Source organism: Ovis aries, chromosome 6 (genome assembly GCF_016772045.2).
Source record: "Ovis aries strain OAR_USU_Benz2616 breed Rambouillet chromosome 6, ARS-UI_Ramb_v3.0, whole genome shotgun sequence".
Taxonomy (NCBI): domain Eukaryota; kingdom Metazoa; phylum Chordata; class Mammalia; order Artiodactyla; family Bovidae; genus Ovis; species Ovis aries.
In genome coordinates, this window is record NC_056059.1 from 15613567 (window position 1) to 15633254 (window position 19688).

General features: G+C 40.2%; 1 protein-coding gene and 1 pseudogene across 4 annotated transcripts in view; both read left to right on the forward strand.

Moving 5' to 3' along the window:
- On the forward strand, positions 1–19265 carry LOC132659925 (large ribosomal subunit protein eL34-like; annotated as a pseudogene).
- ELOVL6 (ELOVL fatty acid elongase 6) overlaps positions 1–19688 on the forward strand; it is a 139066-nt gene that overhangs the window by 51449 nt on the left and 67929 nt on the right. The gene's annotated exons all lie outside the window — the stretch shown is intronic.

Genomic DNA, 19688 nt, shown 5'->3' on the forward strand with positions numbered 1-19688 from the left:
AGACCCAAGTTTGGTTCATTATCAACAGTGAAAATGTCCTCCTTGCCAGGGAGTGGAAGGTGAGTTTGTTTGCTCCATTTCAGATTGACTTTGCCCTCTGCTGGACTTCCCTGGTGGCTCAGATGGTAAAGCATCTGCCTACAATGCTGGAGACCCAGGTTTGATCCCTGGGTTGGGAAGATCCTCTGGAGAAGGCAATGGCAACCCATTCCAGTACTCTTGCCTGGAAAATCCCATGGATGGAGGAGTGTTGTAGACTTACAGTCCATGGGGTCGCAAAGAGTTGGACACGACTGAGCGACTTCACTTTCACTTTCGAACGTACTGCCCAAGAGATTAGTCACAATGGTGCACTTTTTAAGAGGAGGCAGCCATAAAGTGCAAAATCACTAAAGGCAGCCAGGCAGTACCAGGTTTATACTCAACCGAGGTAGATTTAATACCAGCTCAGAGTTAGGAACCTCTGAAATCTAGTGCTGGAAGAAACTAAAATGTACTTATATTAACCCCAAAGGTCTCTTGATTTCCAGTCTTCTAAGGAAACCAAAGAAACCAGTTTTATTGTATTTCTTGACCGTTATATAAGGCCAGACTATAAAATTTCCAAAGGTGCCATTTTCCCTACCAAACTTTGACCTGTGTCCTCGGGCTTCCAGCCAAGAAGAAGCAAAGAGCAGAATTCTGAGTTTATGTGATTTCCACCGCTCTTTAAATGACAATCCCAGAAGACTGGATGTTTCTGTGATAAGGTGTTTTTTGTTTTTTGTTTTTCAGACCTCTTTTTCTTCCTTCCTACGTTTTCCTTTACTGAAATAATCACAGGCTTTACTCTTGCTAAAGTACAGATGGTATGCATTCTTATTTTCTAAAGGTATAAAAACAGGGTTTCTGACTACTTGTTTTAGAGGCTTAGAGGTCAAGTTTGCAGAGTCATTTTAAAAAGTGGAAGCTCTTCCAGGAATGGTGTTTAGAGGCATTCAGCATAATGGTCCCAAGCTTGACGCACCATCGCAGGCTCTCCTGAAATACAACCTCTAATAAAACTAGGCAGTATTGAACCCCTGGTAGTAGAATCACTTGCTTCTATACCAAGAGGATTGGGGAAAGCACCAAAATCTGTATGTGGTGTGTGCTGAGAAGTTCATGCTGTGAGACCTGAAGTTCTTGAGAGGTTACCTAAAATGAAAAAACATATCAGCAGGGCCTGTGGTGGGCCCATGTGTGCTAAATGGGTCTGTGACTGGGTCAGGCTCACTCTCCTTACTGAGGAACAGAAAATCCTGGTCAAAGTATGGAAGGCACAACCACAGAGTCAGAAAGTTTTTTTTAAAAAAGTTTTTTGGTAATTAAAAAACCTGAAAGACTTGTTTTATTAAAAAAACAAAAAACAAACAAACAAAAAAAAACAAAAAACAGAACGAAACTAAGGCACTGTGCTAAATAACTATGAGATGAGGTTTCAAAAATGTAGTCCAGAAACATTTCAGTTAAATTTGGTGAGTTTAACTCTTTCCTATCTTATTCTTCTTGCAATACCAAAAGAGTCTTTTGGGAAATAAGGACTTCTCAGCAGAGGACTTTGCTCCCCAGGGAGACATCCTTAAGATGGAGTTAAGTCAGGGTTAAACAGAGAAAAGCTCAGGATGAGGAGGTGATGCTGCAGTGCCTTTTCTTCCTGTCCCCCCTTTCATCTCAGACTCCTTCCTTCTGAAGCAGGTCACCTCACCTCTTTTTGCTGTCTGCCCACCTGCAGTTTCCCCCAGTGCTTTGCATATGAATCCAATTTCCATTCACGTCTACAAAGTGCATCATTTGTAAGGAAATCGAAGTGCTTTTGTTATGCTTTCAAAGTAGGATGATGCTGTCCTTGAGGTTTATCTTTCCAGCATCTGGCACTCAGGGACTTCAGTAAATATTTGAAGAAATGAATGATCCTTGCACAGAGGAGGCAAGCCTTTGGAACACTCTTTATCAGCACTTATCTGTCTTGATTGCTCCGGGACACTTGCTTGACCCTCTCTGCTGTGACCTTTTTTCCATGATACTCCTAGGTTTTCTTCTTACCTTTTGATTCTCTCTTGTTCTTTGCTACTCGTTTCTTTTCACCTCCCCCTTAAATGGTGATACCTCCCTCCCAGTTGGAGAAGGAAATGGCAACCCACTCCAGTACTCTTGCCTGGAGAATCCATGGACAGAGGAGCCTGGCAGGGTACAGTCCATAGGGTCGCAAAGAGTTGGACACGACTGAGAGACTATCACTGCCTCCCTTCCTCCCTCCCTCCCAGTTAGGCTCTACCTTGATTTTCAGGACATTCCCCCTGGATGATCTCATCCAGTTTTGTGACTTAAGCCATCACCACGCAGACGTGGATGGCTTCCAAATAGATACCAGACCAACCCAGACATTTCTAAGTCCCACGCCCTATGGGTCTCTTAATCTCTACCAGCAAGTCACACAATCTTATTAACTCTCTTTATTAATAAATATTAAAATGTGACTTCTTTACTCCCCACCCACAAAACTAACACCAGTTACCAAGTCACACAAACCAGAAACCTAAGAACCATCACCTAACCTCTCCTTTTTGTCTTTCTCTCCACGTTAGCTTAGTTGCTAAGGGCTTCCCAAGTGGCACTAGTGGTAAGAAAAAATTTACCTGCCAATGTAGGAGACACTAGAGACACAGGTTCGATCCCTGGGCTGGAGTGATCTCCTGGAAAAGGAAATGGCTACCCACTCCAGTATTCTTGCCTGTAAAATCCCACGGCAGGCTGCAGTCCATGGGGTTGCAAAGAGTTGAACATGACCGAGTGACTGAGCACAGCCATATTAGTTGCTAAGACCTATCTGTTCCTCGCCTATTGAATTCACTTCAGTCCACATAGGGAATGATTATTGTGGGTTCAGTTCAGTCACTCAGTCGTGTCCGACTCTTTGCGACCCCATGAATTGCAGCACACCAGGCCTCCCTGTCCATCACCACCTCCTGGAGTTCACTCAGACTCACGTCCATCGAGTCCGTGATGCCATCCAGCCATCTCATCCTCTGTCATCCCCTTCTCCTCCTGCCCCCAATCCCTCCCAGCATCAGAGTCTTTTCCAATGAGTCAACTGTTCTCATGAGGTGGCCAAAGTACTGAAGTTTCAGCTTTAGCATCATTCCTTCCAAAGAACACCCAGGGCTGATCTTCAGAATGGACTGGTTGGATCTCCTTGTAGTCCAAGGGACTCTCAAGAGTCTTCTGCAACACCACAGTTCACAAGCATCAATTCTTCAGCGCTCAGCTTTCTTCACAGTCCAACTCTCACATCCATACATGACCACTGAAAAAACCATAGCCTTGACTAGACGGACCTTTGTTGGCAAAGTCACGTCTCTGCTTGTGAATATGCTATCTAAGTTGGTCATTACCATCTCCCAAATGGCATGCACGTGCCTTCACCAGTCCTGGCTGCTTCTCTTGAGAACTGCAGTTCCCTGGCCTCTCTGCCTCCATCAGATTGCATTCCTCCCAGGTGTCCTCTGTGTGACTATGGCCTGCAAGCTTTCTAAAAATTGAATTTAACTCTGCCCCTCATGCCTCAACCCTCAGCTACCTCCTGTGCCTTCAAAAGTTCAAACAAGTCCCGCATAGAAAAGTCATTCGGGACACCACTTCCCAACTCTCCCACCTCATTTCCGACTCCTTGGGTGTCTCAGTGAGTCCAAACTCCTCGTTCAGTTCCCAGCAAGCCTTACCCAGTGCTTGTCCTTGCCGTGCTTCTTTCTGCCGGAGCGCTTCCCTCCCGTTCTTTTGCTGTTCCACTCTTTTAAAACTAGTTCATGTCACAAAGGAGCTTAGTCTCACTTGTGCACTCAGTTTTATGCCTTCACTCCTCTCGGAATACTTTGAAGGCATTGGAAAATTGTTGTTTCTTTTTGCCTCTCACTAGTCTGAACAGTCTGAGCTTTGCATCTCTAGCATCTAGAAGCATATAGATTAGCATTTCTCAAAGGGAGGTCCACAGGCCTTCCTGGGTCAGATTCATTTAGCCGTTGTCAACATTCATGTTGTTGGGCTCTCCTCTCCCCCATAGGACCCAGAGAGTCAGAATTTCTGTTTTTGTTTTTTAACAGATTCCCCCAGATAGTTCTATGAATATATGTATTTAACAAATATTTTAAAATAAATCAGCCAGTGCCTTTGAGCTTATATTTTACTAGTTCACGTACACTGTAGTAACTTGGATTTGTTGCTGATCATTCTATAAATACTCATCCTGTTTCTAAAAAACCATTTAATTTCTTAAAAGTTGACCTCTATGTCATAAAATGAACTGGGGATTTGAAAGTCCCGTGGTCAGTTCTAATCAGTTTAATAAACAATTTGAGCAGTTCAAATGAAATAATCCACACAACTAGATTTAAGCAGGCCAGATGACTCTTCTTGTTAATTACATAAGCACTTGGTCTCACCTCTCTGAAACTCAGTTTCTCTCTGTGCAAATTTAAATTCCTGGGCATAGCTCCAGATGGCTTATAGGAATTTGAAAATCACTGTGGCAGACACTTTTTGTGTTCCATCATTTTGAGTTCAATGTCCAGGTGCAGCCCCTACACGTAGTATAGTATTAATGCTTAGGAAGCTCCCTTAACTGAAATTTTTATTATATGCAAAGAAAACTAAAAAACAGTGCAGCCGGAACTTCTATATATGAGTGGGAGTGAGAAGTCTCTTGTGATGTTTAAACTCACATATTATTTCCGTGAACAGAAATATGTACTTACCAACATTTATTCCTTTTAAGTGCCAATATAAATACATACATGCATAAGGATGACTTTACTGTGTTTGGTATCCTATAAAGACTTATCGTCATGTGCTTATAAACTAGTCTGAAGATCCTGGAGTCTGCCAGACAGGTTGCACAATAGCCGGTAGCTGTTGTGAACTTTAGCTCATGTTTGTGCAAAGAGAACCATCCAGTCCCTGGTGGTTAATGCTTTTGGCTGGTTTGCACAGTGCTTATTATTGCATAACTTTAATTTGCCCCAAATTATCCATAAAGCATCTGGTTCTTGATTTTTTAGAAAGTTATATCCTTGGGTCAGTGTGTCTTTTCTGCTTTAGCATTCAGAGCTCAGTCATTTTTAATACTTGACCAATCAAGCTCAACTAAGTGAAGGTAACTGTGGCCAAAATGCCTTGGCAGAATGTAGAGAGTTTGGGGGTTTTGTTTCCCTGCTGGTTTTTGGTAACAACACAGTAGATCAGGTAGCCCAGCATTTTTTTCTATAGGGAGGCTCTAGAAATGTCACTATATAAACATTTATGTTTTGGAGGTAACGGCTTGCTTGTTCCCAGCCAGTGTCATCAACTCGCCACAGAATTCCATATATATCAGTAGCAAAGAGAAGTTTGAATAGAAATTCAGGGTGCTGATTAAGAGTATGTTGGAAACTAACAGAAAAATCAACAAATAGAACCTTAATTAAGTATAGAGATTTCCTTGTTTCATTCAACAGAAATCCAGAGTTGTAAAGCAGCCCAGTGATGCCATCTGAAAACCAAGCTTATCTCACCGTTCTGTGCTGCCAGCTTTCTCTCCTATGGCTACATGGTGGCTGCAACCAGGCATCTGCTCTGTGACAGAGCAGGAAAGAAGTGCACAGCAGCAAAACTCTGAAAGGGCATGTCAGCTTAAGCAAGAAACCCATGTGGCTACTTCTACTTTTTGCGTCATTGCCAGAACTCCATCACGTGACTAGCCCTAGACCATTTGCTGGAAGGGAGCCAGGGAGAAAGGCATTGTGATCAGCAGCTCAGTATACCGCCATCCTCAGACAACCTCCCTAAGGATGCATCCTGCTGAAACTAGGGTTCCAGTCAGAGGCCATCTGCAGAGCACATCACTCTCTGTAATGTTTGCCCTGGTGGTGGGGCATCTCTTGAGAGATTAGGGACATTCCAGGAAATGACACTGGGGACACTCTCCTCTCAGCTGGCGAGAAGCTAGAGCAATCCAGTATAGATGTGCCTCACTTGCAAAAATATATACTACAATAACAAGATTTGATCTTTACAAGTAATCATTCAGTTCCTCTTCAGTAGGGAAGCTCCCCAAAGTTTCTCAAAATAGTTTAAAATAATTTATACAATTGTATATAATTAAACAATTGTACAATTAAACAGTTTTCTGGGGAATCTGTTGTTTAAAGCAAGATAAACCTGTACTTTAAAAAGGTATATTTTACTTTTGAGACATGACTATAAAATTCATAACAAAATCTTGGTAATCAGTCACTTATGCATTAGATCTTCATGGGCTTAGAACTTTAAAAGTTCTGCCTTGTTGGTTAGGAAAATGGGTGAATGTTTTCTTAGTCCTGACATCATTGCACATCCACTGTTTGACACATTATAGGAAGGAGCATAATTGTATAGCCAAGATCATGATAAGCACCAAAACCATGAGGAAATAATATACTTTGCTGGGTTCCCTATACTCATGGATGGGTAGAGTGAAAATAATTTGCAGAAGTCACTTGACTAACCTCATACACCCTTCCTTACACTGAGCATTATTAAAGTTTATGATCTGTTCCTATGAAATGACTCCTCAGCTTGGAATGTTCAAACTGGAGACTGCCTAAAACCATACTGCACTCTCCTCCCTTTTCCTCAGCTCCAGGACCTGCCCTTATCTAAAACCTGCGCCACTCATTCAAGACTTAGACAAGGTCCTGCCTTCATCTTATCAGTGAGCAATCTTTACATATCACAAATAAGAGCATATTGACTTCATTTATTTAAAGTCTTCAGTGGCTTCCTGTTGCTCTTAGGATTAAAAAGAAACTTTTTAACATAATCTATAAGAGCCCTCATACTCTTGCTTCTACCTATTTCTTGGGCTGTCAGCTCAAAACTCTCAAAACCTCTTGGAATTTGAAGATCAAGCCCACTAAATTTCTTATAGTTGCTTGAATGTGGTTTCTCCCTCTGCCCATGCTATTCCCACTCACTCATTTGGTCTAAACATGGGTTAAAGAGCATCCTTATTCTTTTTTTAATTGGGGTATAATTGCTTTACAATGTTGTATTAGTTTCTAGCATGAAACGGATCAGCTACATATATCTCTTCCTCTTGAGCCTCCTTTCCATGGCACCCACCCAACAAGGTCATCACAGAGCATGGGGCTGAGCTTCTGTGCTGTATAGAGGGTTCCTACTAGCTAGGAGAATCCCAGGGACGGGGGAGCCTGGTGGGCTGCCCTCTGTGGGGTCACACAGAGTTGGACACGACTGAAGTGACTTAGCAGCAGCAGCAGCATATATATGTCAATCCTAATCTCACAGTTCATGCCACCCTTCCCTTCCCCATGTCTGTTCTGTATGTCTATGTCTTTATTCCTAACCTTCTAATAGGTTCATCTGTACGATTTTTCTAGATTCTATATATATGCATTAATATATTTGTTTTTCTCTTTCTGTCTTGCTTCACTGTGTATGACAGACTCCAGGTTCATCTACATCTCTACAGATGACCCGGTTTCATTCCTTTTAATGGCTGAGCAATACTCCATTGCACATATGTATCACATCTTCTTTATTCATCTGTTCTTGGGCATTCAGATTGTTTCCATGTTCTGGCTATTGTAAATAGTGCTTCAGTAAACATTGGGGTACATGTGTCTTTTTGAGTTATGGTTTTCTCAGGTTATATGCCAATTTAACCTGGGTCATATGGTAGTTCTGTTTGTTTGTTTGTTTGTTTTTAAGAAATTTCCATACTGTTCTCCATAGTGGCTGTATCAATTTACCTTCCCACCAACAGTGGCAGGAGGGTTCCATTTTCTCCTCACCTATTACTGGAGTGTTTCCTTATTATCTATTCCTCCACTTTCCCGTTCATTTGTCTATTACCCCCCAAAAGCTTTAAAGTCTCCAAGGGCTCAGGGAGTATATCTGTTTTGTCAACCCTTCTCAATGCCTTGAGCATAATCAACTCTTCTCAATGCCTTGCATGTAGTCAGCACTTAATAAATATTTGTTGAATTACAATATGAAAGAATGAATGAATCAGAACTCTCCATACTTTTGGCCCAGATAAACTCTTAGCAGTACAAATTCAACAAAATTTGGTTCTGTGAGCCAAAAGACTTCATAAATTTATATTAACTAGGAGGTAAGTATCTTTGATCTATGCTATTTGACTAAATTCTCCTCCTCCAAGGAATTCCTTAAAAAGTGTATCTTTCAACTGACATAGCTTATCTATGAAGAAAAGTTCCTATGTGTTAGTTATCTGTCTAAAGGGCAAAGAATGAGGCTAATGTGTGTATTACATTCTCACATAAATGAGAAGCTTAGCGAGATGTAGACTTACCTTCTCATCTTCAGAGTCCTCGGGCAGCTACAGTGTAGTGTCCTGTCTCTATTGCCAGTGCAGAGCACAAGAGATGTGTGCCACTCTTCCTTCTTTGGGTCTTCCTGGTGGCTCAGTGGTAAAGAATCTGCCTGCCAAGGCAGGAGACCTGGGTTCAGTCCCTGGGTCAGGAAGATCCTCTGGAGAAGGGAATGACAACCCACTCCAGTATTCTTGCCTAGGAAATCCCCTGGACCAGGGAGCCTGGCGGGCTACCATCCATAGGATTGCAAAGAGTTGGACATGACTGAGTGACTCAACAACAACTTTCTTTCTTTTTGTTTTCCTCTCTTTTGTCAGAGTCTTTGCTCTTTGTAATGCACTGATTTTTTTTTCTTTTCTTTATTCTTTTTTTGTAAATATGGTATTAGAAGTTTTTAAATTTGATTGTAGGATATAACTGATTTTTCTGTGCGTTACAGTTGTGTTATATTTGGGGCAGGAAATCAAAGAACCAGGAGGGATGGTGTTGGCCAAAGACAGGAAGCTGTTTGATCCTGACGTGGGTCGATCAAGTTCAAGTCTAAACGTCTCCTAAGAGGTGTACTGAAGTGCAGACTTTTAGGGTTACTTTTTCTTAGTCTGTTCAGGCTGCTATAACACAGGACCATAGACTGAGTTGCTTAAGCAACAAAGTGTTCTCACAGTTCTGGAGACTGAAAAGTTCACGATCAAGACAGCGGCAGGCAGGTTCCATATCTGGAAAGGTCCTGCTCCTTAGATGGCCATCGTCTCTCTCCACCCTCGTGTGGAACTTTCTTTTATAAAGACACCGATTCCATTCAGGCAATCTCTGCTGTCTCCCAAAGGCCCCATCTCCTACCAGTGTCACACTGGAGGTTAGGGTTTCGGCACCGATTTTAAAGGGAACACAGACATTTGGACCATAGAACTCTCTAGATTCAGGTCTAGGTCTGGGAAGGGAGAATCTGCCACGGTAACAAGCACCCAGAGGCTCTGATGCGAGTAGTCAGTGGACCACGTTGAGAAACACTTAGGATTTGCTAGGAGAAGGTGCATAGTTAGAAAATGTGCACTTGTACATACATGTTAGAAGACCAGCACCCACCTTCAGATCTGCTTAAACTCTTGCCATATTATCAGGGATCAAGTTAGAAGGTGGGAGAAAGTTGGCTTCTAATCCATTCCTCACCTTCCATAGAAACACTTGTTCCAAAGGCCTCCTGAGCTGCCGAAGGGACCACATTGAGCCACTGGTTTGCGATTACTGGAAATGCCAGGCCTTCCTCCAACTCAGACTAGGACCGGACATTTTTTGTTTAAGACTTTCACTTTTTGCCAGTTTTCCTCAATTCTCACTCCCATCTCTAGCTCTCTTATCTCACTCAAATTAAAACTTATAAAATATATCCTGTTTTAAAATATATCTTGCAAAACACAAGTAGAAAATAAGTTACCCCTAAGCCTACCATCTCAATGTTTCTTTTAAATAAAGAGTAAATAAAGAAAATTAACTTTTATCCACTCTTTTCTTTATATATATATTAATATAGTTTTAGCCTTTCATTTCGCAGGCAGCAATCTGAGTTCTGTAAGGATGTGAAGATAATCTTTTGTGACATTAGAAAGGATGAACTAGACAAATACAGAATTTTTTTTTAAGCTATTAGCTTTTGGCGTTTAGAGAAACAACTAGCCCTTATATTTGAAGTATTATGATGACTTCCTAAAATTGGGATTAGGTTATAGTTCTATTGTGTTATTACTTGGTTGAAAATTTAAAACCTAACTGTAACTCATTTAGCTCTAGAATAAAAAGCCTAAATTTTTTTTTAAAATGGAAAGAGTTGCTATAGTATATTTTAAAAGAAATTCACTTTTCCTTTTTTTTTAGTTTTAAAGTCATATTTTACTCATTTGACTCTTTCTCTAAAGTTTTTATTTCTACAGTACCATTGGGCTTTGCTTCTTAAAGGACATTTAGAAAAATATACATTAAAAAGTCACTTCTGTCCTACAACCCCCTGCCCTGTCCCTCCCCCTGTTGATTCAGGAAGAAAACTAAAAACTTATTTCCTTGTCCTTGTCAGGAATTATTACCCGCTTTTTTGCTACTTGGACCTAAAGCCATTTTGCCAGTGAAGCAGAATTAACGTGCTCACAGAAAATCAAATTCTGTCTCTAGTTGGGTTATAATCTTGGCAATTTTTTGTTGTTGTTGTTTAGAACCAGCCCTTGCTTTTGTAGATTCAGGTTTGGGTTTGCAGGAGGGAATCCTGGAAGAATAATATACATCTTCTTTATGAGAAAGATTAAATAAATTCATCTCTAGTGTCAAGCTACTTTAGATCTGTCTCAATTTAAGATTCTACCATGGTATCTCATAATCTTTTGTCTACGGACTACCTTAATTTACAAGAAATCAGAAACTCAAAAGTTTGGGGATTTCTTAGGAACTCAGATTTTCAATTATAATTATCCCCTAAATAAATATTATTTGCTTATATAAATTAATAACTTTCTTTACCATAATCGAAATACTTTTATGCTCATTCTTTCTGAATGATATTTATGACTATGCAAACATAGCTATATTTACAAGAAAAGTTACTGAAACAAGCAGAATTACTTTTTCAGATACACACTTAGAGATTCATGCCCAAAGGATATCCCAGTATACTGAAATTTCCAAAGGCAAAATTGGCAGAACCTGGTAAAAGTAAACATGGAAGACAGTTCTTGCCCTGGATTTTTTCTCAGCCTTACACAGCTTTTCTCAGAGTGGTTCACTTCCTTTCTATACTGTTTTTGCTCAAATTCACCTTCTCAGTGTGTCTGCCCTGGCCACCCTGTTTAAACTGTGGTCTGCCCCTCATTTCCTGCCTTGTTTTTCCTGCACGCTGCTTTTACTTTCTCTTCTTTCCACCATATGTATAATCTCCTAGCATACTTTATTCCTCATTTCTTTTATAAAAATTTGTTTATTTACTCATGTATTTGTACCAAGTCTTACTTGTAGCACATGGGATCTTCCGTGGGACCATGGGACCGTAAGATCTATATGATTTAATGTTTCCTTAGATATAGTCTTGGACATGTGTCCTCAATTTTTGAATACTAGATTTTAAGATCCAAAACACAGGAATACAGCGTGTCCTTTTGGACAGCTAGAACTACAGAGTACATCACTCTAAGTAGGAGGACACAGAGGCAGAAAATTATTATGCCACAGATTACAAAGAAATCACATGGAGAATTGTGTAAAATCCGAAAGTATGTCCAACCATTAAGTGATCCAGGGAATATGCCTGTCAGCATACGAAAAAAGGAGGCAAACGTCAGATTGAAAGAGTCAGCTTCTAGTATGCGTTGGCTTTTTGAGATGCATTCTCCAGAGACTTTGACCTCTTGGGCAAGGACACTGCTTTAGTTTATCTTCTTCAAGCTATTTCTCTCTATTGAAATTAATAGCCTTGTTAATATGACTTAAAAGGAATACTTTTTTTGAAGAACAAGTGGCTTTCAAGAGTAAGTGATTATTTACATTTGTGAATGGTGGCGTGATGGAGAACTAGAAAAAGTGATGATACACTACCTTTGAAAGAACCAATGAGGAAATAGTCTAATATTTTGGATAGGAACCCAATGTAGTGGTTAAGGGCCCTGGGCTAACACTTGGCTGCCTTGGTTTAAGTCCCAGCACCATCACTGAAAAGTTCTGGGTTCTTGTACAATTTATTTAATCTTGTTCTTTAGTTTTTTTTATCTGCAAAATGGACATGTTCTCTGAACTGTAAATAAGACATTTTGCATAACAAGTCCTTGGAACACTAAGAATTTGGAATATAGTAAGTGCTTGGTGAAACAAGTTATTATTACTTACTAAGTTGAATCTTAGTGGTCTTATACCAAATATTCCATCTTAGTGGTCTGGAGCAGTACACAAATATACATTCTAGGCCAGTGTTCAATTTTGTTTCTATTGTGGAATAGTAAATTCATGTAATAGATATTTACTGTGGGTGCTCAGTAAACACCCATGGAAATGTTGATGTTAAATGTTATTGGTGTTTAAATGTCATTATAGCACATAGGTGAGGCTTCCCAGGTGGTAAACAATCCTCCTGCCAGTGCAGAAGGTGCAAGAGATGCAGGTTCAATCCCTGGGTCTGGAAGATCCCCTGAAGAAGGAAATGGTTCTTAGTTCACGGGGTCGCAGAGTCGGACACGACTTAATGACTGTGTGTGCACACGTACGCTCATAGCAGGTAGGCATCTAGAATTTCTCAAATTGTTTCAAAAATGCTTTAGACTGAAGGGTGTATTTTGAATTACCACTTGCCAAATCATTTTTTAACTTTTTTTTGTGGGGGGGGGGGGGCAGGCATGGACCCTTTGTGTAAACATAGCTAAGTAAAGAATATTCTTTCTCCCAAATCTTGTTGCTTATTCAATTGGCCTTGACAAATAAGAAAAGCGAAGTCTGAGGTTTCCTATTTAGAGTGACGGTCCTCTTGACACAGCATGGGCATGCCACTGTGAATAATGTCAAGGACTCTGTCCCTCATAATGCACGTTCTCGAGGGGAATGCTCTTGGGAATATGGGAAGCCCCATCAAGCTTCCAGCCTTCAAAGAAACCGTGAGTCAGATACACATGTGTCTCCTTAAGAAATTTTACTTCCTTCTGAAATTGTCTGATTGAAGACAGGCGTGCTCTGGGCATATTGCTATTTTAAGAATCTCTCTTCTCAGAACACATGCTTGATAAATCCCAGCTGTACCTTAGTGATGTCTCAGGATTCACCTGCCATGCAACTGAAGTAGAAATTATTCTTGTCTTACAGCCTAGTAGTAAAAAGAAACTTTAGCAATGAGACAAATTCTCTTTTCACTTTTTGGAGAGTTGGGAGCTGTGCTCTTCATTTCTATGTTTGATAGACCTGGAGATTTTTCTATTAAACATTTTCCCCAAGAGAAATTTTTATCATTGTTCCTAGCTTTGATCCTATAATTGAAGGTTTTTGTTTCACAAAATGAAAGTCTCTGTGGGAAACAATGAACATAGATATAAAGATTAAAATCTCCTAAACCAGTTATTGGCCACTCTCTGGCAGGTTTTATTCTGGTTCCTCCTGTAGAAATTGAAGACACACACGTAATAGAGAGCAGCTTCCTGCTTGACTCGTTCAGCTTGGTACACAAACATCAGGGGAGGATCAGTATCTCTCGACATGGCAGAAATGCAGGAGACCCAATGCCTGAGTGTGGCTAATGAAAATAATAATTTGTTCTAAGATTTAGAAAACAGTGCAGTTCATTTTATTCATTACAATTGGCATTCTTTGGAATATGATAGCACCTACTTACATAGTTCTGAGATTTACAAAATAGAGTTATCTTAATTTTAAAAAGGTTGCAGCACAGAAACCTTTATTGCTATCAAACTGTCATACTTTGATTTAGAAGAAATTGGCTAAGAACATTTAAGATCAGATTTAGGGGTGCAAGTCCTGATCAGTTCAGTTCAGTCGCTCAGTCGTGTCTGATTCTGCCACCCAATGAATCGCAGCACGCCAGGCCTCCGTGTCCATCACCATCTCCTGGAGTTCACTCAGACTCACGTCCATCGAGTCAGGGATGCCATCTGGCCATACACTGTTACATGTCTCAACTTCTCTATTCAGTTCAGTTCGGTCACTCAGGCGTGTCCAGCTCTTTGCAAACCCATGGACTGCAGCTCGCCAGGCTTCCCTGTCCCTCACCAGCTCCTGGACTCTCTATATTTTTCTTCCCAGCCTTGGCACTGTTGATCTTAGGTGTGGATAGTGCTCGTTGTGAACAGCTGTCCCGTGCAGCACCCAGCAGGCCCTCTACACACCAGATGCCAGCAGTCAGCCCTCCACCAGCTGTGTGGACATCTCCAGACATTGTGAAATACCTTCTGCAGGAGGGCATCACCCCCTTTGAGAACCGCTGGTGCGGATGAAGAGAAAAGAGGTCCACAGACTGTACCCTGGGAGCCCTTCAAACTTGAAAGATGGAGGAAACTGAAGAGGGAGCTAGCAAATGAGAATGGAAAAAGGAGCAGTGGTGAAATTGAAGACGAGACGAGAGAATATAGTGTACCATAAATCAGGTGAAAAAAGTGTCGCAGAAAAGAAGGGATTACCATTTGTGTCAAATGCTGCTGTTCATCAGGCCACTCGAGATGAAGACTCTTCCTTAGGTATTTAAGGGTTTTAAAGTTTAGAATAAATGGATTGCTGCGATAGGAAAATGCACCTGATGGAGCCTTTAGTGTGTGTGTTTCTATGACATATTAAACACAAGATTGTTTAACATGCCGTAGAAACAAGTTCAATTGCTTTTTCTTTTTTGGCCACACCAGGTGGCATGTGGGGTCCTACTTCTCCAACTAGGGATTGAACCTATGCCCCGTGCAATGGGAGGACAGTCTTCACCACTGAACCACCGGGGAAGTCCCTATAGCATATATTTTTAAATTGAAATTCAGAGGGTGGTCACAAGCCAAATAAACTTGTTGAAAAATAGTATAAGATGGCACTTTAGAACCTGTGACATTTGGGATAGACTGAGTACATGCTAATTTCTGACTGCACGTTTCACTAGAAATCCTAATCATTGGTGCCTTGCCCATTTATGGTATTAATAGTATATGATAAGTCATTTGTTACTAATGCAAATTCAAGTAAATTTTTGAATTTATATATTCATGAGTCATTTCAGGACAATCCTTAACAGTGTGACTCAGCCCGTTGAATTCTAAAATGCTTTCTTGAGCTGAAGAGACTGCTTTTGGATCTAGCAAACCAAGAATAAAGTTGAAAGTTTGCCCTCTGTAGGGGATTCCTCTCTGTCACAATAGAAGAGGGCCTTTAGACTCTGCTGTCAATCAGCCTAAACCATGTGGTAAGATGAAAATAGTCCCTCCAAGAGGTTCATGTCTTAATCCCTGGAAATGTTGACTATGTTACCTGACAGGTCAAAAAGAGACTTTGCATGTGTGAGTAAGTTTAGGAATTTAAGGTGAGGAGAGTGGTTTGGAATATCTGGGGAGACGCAAAAAGGCAAAGGAGCAGATTTTCCCCAGAACCTCCAGAAAGAATGCAGCCCTGGGAATACCTTGATTTTAATCCCATGAGACTCATTGGAGACTTCTGACCTTCAGAACTATAACATCATAAATCATGTCAGTTTCAACCCACTAACTTTGTGGGAGTTTGTTACTGCCAATAGTAGGAAAGTAATACAATCCAATTTGTAAAGTAGGTTTTCTTGATGACCAGCCTTCTCAAAGCAACTGTCCTTGGGCCTTATCTTATGTCCCTGAATGAGCTTTCAGATTTTGAAGTAGCAGTATGAATAGCCTAATTAAAATCTTGCCTTCTTATTATTTTCAAGAGTAAAATGAAATTGATAGTCTTTGCTTGGATAAGTGGGTGGTATCTCATGGGTGAAAAAATGTCTGTTAACTTCGCTAATGGGCTTCCCTGGTGACTCAGTGGTAAAGAATTTGCCTGCCAATGCAGGAGACACAGGACATGCAGGTTCAATCCCTGGGTCAGGAAGATCCCCTGGAAAAAGAAGTAACACCCCACTCCAGTACTCTTGCCTGGGAAATCTCATGGACAGAGGAGCCTGTTGGGCTACAGTCCACATGATCACAAAAGTCAGACACAACTTAGCGACTAAACAATAACAACTACAGCAACCTTACTAGTATGTCATTGCTTCTTGTCCTTGCTAATTTTTACTCAGTCTTCATTTCTTACGTAAATATGATTTGGTGACGAAAAGGTGTCCCTGAGTTAGACCATGAAGTAATCTTGACTATTGCTGACTTATTTTCTCCCTAAGCCAGAAATATATTTAATCACCCAATAGTTAACATGAAAACGTAATTTTTTTTCCTTGAGAGTATTTTCCAACTTTAAAGTTGCCTGAAGCAATGAATATCAACAAAAAAAATTTTTTTTGACTTGTTATTTTGTATTGGGATACAGTTGATTAGCAATGTTGTGATAGTTCCAGGTGAACAGCAAAGGGACTCAGCCATACATATACATGTATCCATTCTCCCCACGCTCCCCTCCCATCCCGGCTGCCACATAGCATTGAGCAGAGTTCCCTATGCTGTACAGTAGGTCCTTTCAACTAAAACTCTTTGTAAATATAAGGAGATCATTAACAGAAATGGATCACCTTTCAGTTCAAACAGTTCCTCCTTGAGTGTAGAGAAAATGCTCTCACATTTGGGTACATTTATGCTTATTTACATAGTTATCTGTGTGGCTGTCATTTTGACTTAAATCTGGGAACATTTTATGTCTGAATTGGATTTAATCTTGTAAACCTGAAATCCAGTTTCCATTCCATTGTGAACAATCATATGCTTTTCATAGCGTTTTTTCATTTCTGGTTTTAGTCTTCAGCACTGAGATAAACCTATTATCCACAGAACATTCAAGGCTTCTTCAGAATAAAGACAAACAGGAAACATTTTTAGTTTGACTCTGATTTTATTTTTATTTTTTAGATATTTTTTATTTCTGTAGTCAGCTGGCCATTTAAGTGGATGACAAGATCTTTTTTTAAGCTTGCAGCCTTGAAACAAGCCCATAATTCTACATTGTACAACTTCTGGTCCAAGAAAATTTCATATTCAGGGGGAAAAAAATCATCAAGACCTCATTTATATTACTTGGTAGGTTTTAAGCCTGTGAGAGGCACAGTTTAATCTGTTCACAGGAGTGTCCTTCAACTGCTTCTGTTTAATAGCCATTTCAGAATTCTGGTATGCTTTCTGTATTATCTTTACTATTACACTTTAAAATAACCAACAAGTGAGCATTTCTTCGTTGGAAATTAAGATGCAAGCTTTCTGTTCCTTAGAACAAAGGGCATTTCTCTAAGGGCTTTAGCACAATGAAACGGAATTGTTGATGAAATTTCTTTCTGGATTCTCTTTCTGCTTGGTGCCTCTCCTATTAGGAATGTACTGTGTTTTGTTGTTTGTTTTTTTGGTAATGGCCTTTAGAGTTTAACGTTTTACCATGACTAGTATCAGTAGCTTATGTATTATAAAAGACAGTTATTTGAAAATTCTAACTTGAAGTGACAATCATTAGCAAAGAATCAGGATGATTGATAGCAATATTTGCAAACAAAACAGAAGCTAGAAATTGTTTTGTCAATGCAGAGCTCATTGTAAGTTAGCATTGTAAGATGGGAGGAGATGTGTCTAATTAAAACCACTGATACATTTTTGGCTAGCGTGTTGTTCAGAGGTTTTGGCATGTGTTTACCCTTTTTAAGGAAATAAAACTTTGTCAAAGTCTTTTTCTTTTATTTACTGTCCTCAAAAATCTTTGATGCTAACTTTGACATTAATTCTTTCTGATTTGTTAGGTTAAACCATGTCTTCCAAAACAAAAATATTCTTATATCTCTCGAGGATGCAGTACTTTAGGATTAAAATTGACCTTTACTCTATGTGACAATTCAGGACACAGCTTGACTGAAATAATGCCATGATTAGCCTAGCCATTTTCAAAAATTTTCTCAGAACAGGAGGATATCCATTCTTAAGTGATAATTTAAAGAAGGTTCCATCTGATAGTGCCTGTGAAGAGGAATAATTCATTAAAAAAGATCCTTCAGTTCAAACATGTGCTTCAGCAACCCCTGTAGCTACAGATGCTGACAATATAGGTTGTGGGGAATATGCCAGAATGTACTAACTAGGATTAAAGTTCAGCCACATCTGCCCACTAGAATAGATGTATTTAATGCCAAGTTTCTCTGTGAGCATATCTTTAATTCTTTGTTGTAGTTGTTCAGTCACTATGTTGTGTCTGACTGTTTGCAACCCCATGGACTGCAGCATACCAGGCTTCCCTGTCCTTCACCATCACCTGGAGCTTGCTCAAATTCATGTTCATTGAGTCAGTGATGCCATCTAACCATCTCATCCTCTATCGCCCCCTTCTCTTTCTGCCCTCAAGCTTTCCCTCAAGCTGCATTTCTCAAGCTGCAGCATCAGGGTCTTTTCCAGTGAGTCAGCTCTTTGCATCAGGTAGCCAGAGTATTGGAGTCTCACCTTCAACATCAGTCCTTCCAGTGAATATTCAGGGTTGATCTCCTTTAGGATTGACTGGTTTGATCCCCTTAAAGTCCAAGGGACTCTCAAGAGTCTTCTTCATCACCACAATTTGAAAGCATCAGTTCTTTGGTGCTCAGCCTTCTTTATGGTCCAACTCTCACATCCATACACGACTATGTTAAAAACCATAGGTTTGACTAGATGGGCCTTTGTCGGCAGAGTAATGTCTCTGTGTTTTAATATGCTGTTTTTGTTTGTCATAGCTTTTCTTCCAAGGAGCAAGCGTCTTTGAATTTCATGGCTGCAGTCACTACCATCAGTGATTTTGGAGCCCAAGAAAATAGTCTGTTAATGTTTCCGTTGTTTCCCCATCTATTTGCCATGAAGTGATGGGACTGGATGCCATGATCTTCGTTTTTTGAATGTTGAGTTTTAAGCCAGTTTTTTTCACTCTCCCCTTTTACCTTTATCAAGAGGCTGTTTAGTTCCTCTTTGCTTTCTGCCATTTAGGGTAGTGTTATCTGCATATATGTGGTTATTGATATTTCTCCCAGCAATCTTGATTACAGCTTGATCTTCATCCAGCCTGGCATTTTGCATGATGTACTCTGTATAGAAGTTGAATAGGCAGGGTGACAATATACAGCCTTGATATACTCCTTTCCCAATTTTGAAGTAGTCTGTTGTTCCATGTCCAGTTCTAACTGTTGCTTCTTGACAGGCATACAGGTTTCTCAGGAGTCAGGTAAGATGGTCTGGTATTCCCATCTCTTTAAGAATTTTCCAGTTTATTGTGATCCACACAGTCAAAGGCTTTTTTATTCTGCCCCCTCCCATCTCTAAGTCTTTCATTGCTCTCCACAACTTAAACCAGCATTCTCCATCTCTCTCTTCCTGGAATCACTATCCATCATTCTTCCCCCCCTTCTTCTTGCATCCAAGTCACATAATATATTTTAAGAAGGAGGAAAGAAAAGAAAATTAAGCCACAAATTTTGGTAATGTACTTTAACTATTAATGGTAACAAATTGCTGGCCACCTGCCTTAAAACCTATTGTAACTTTGAGCTAAGATACAGGCAGGGTTAGCTCTGCTGTTTTCAGAACTCTAAATACTTTGACTTTCCCCTTTATTTCCAAACTAGCTTTCTGCACTCCACTTAGCTCATGCCAAACACCACTGCTTCTTCGCACC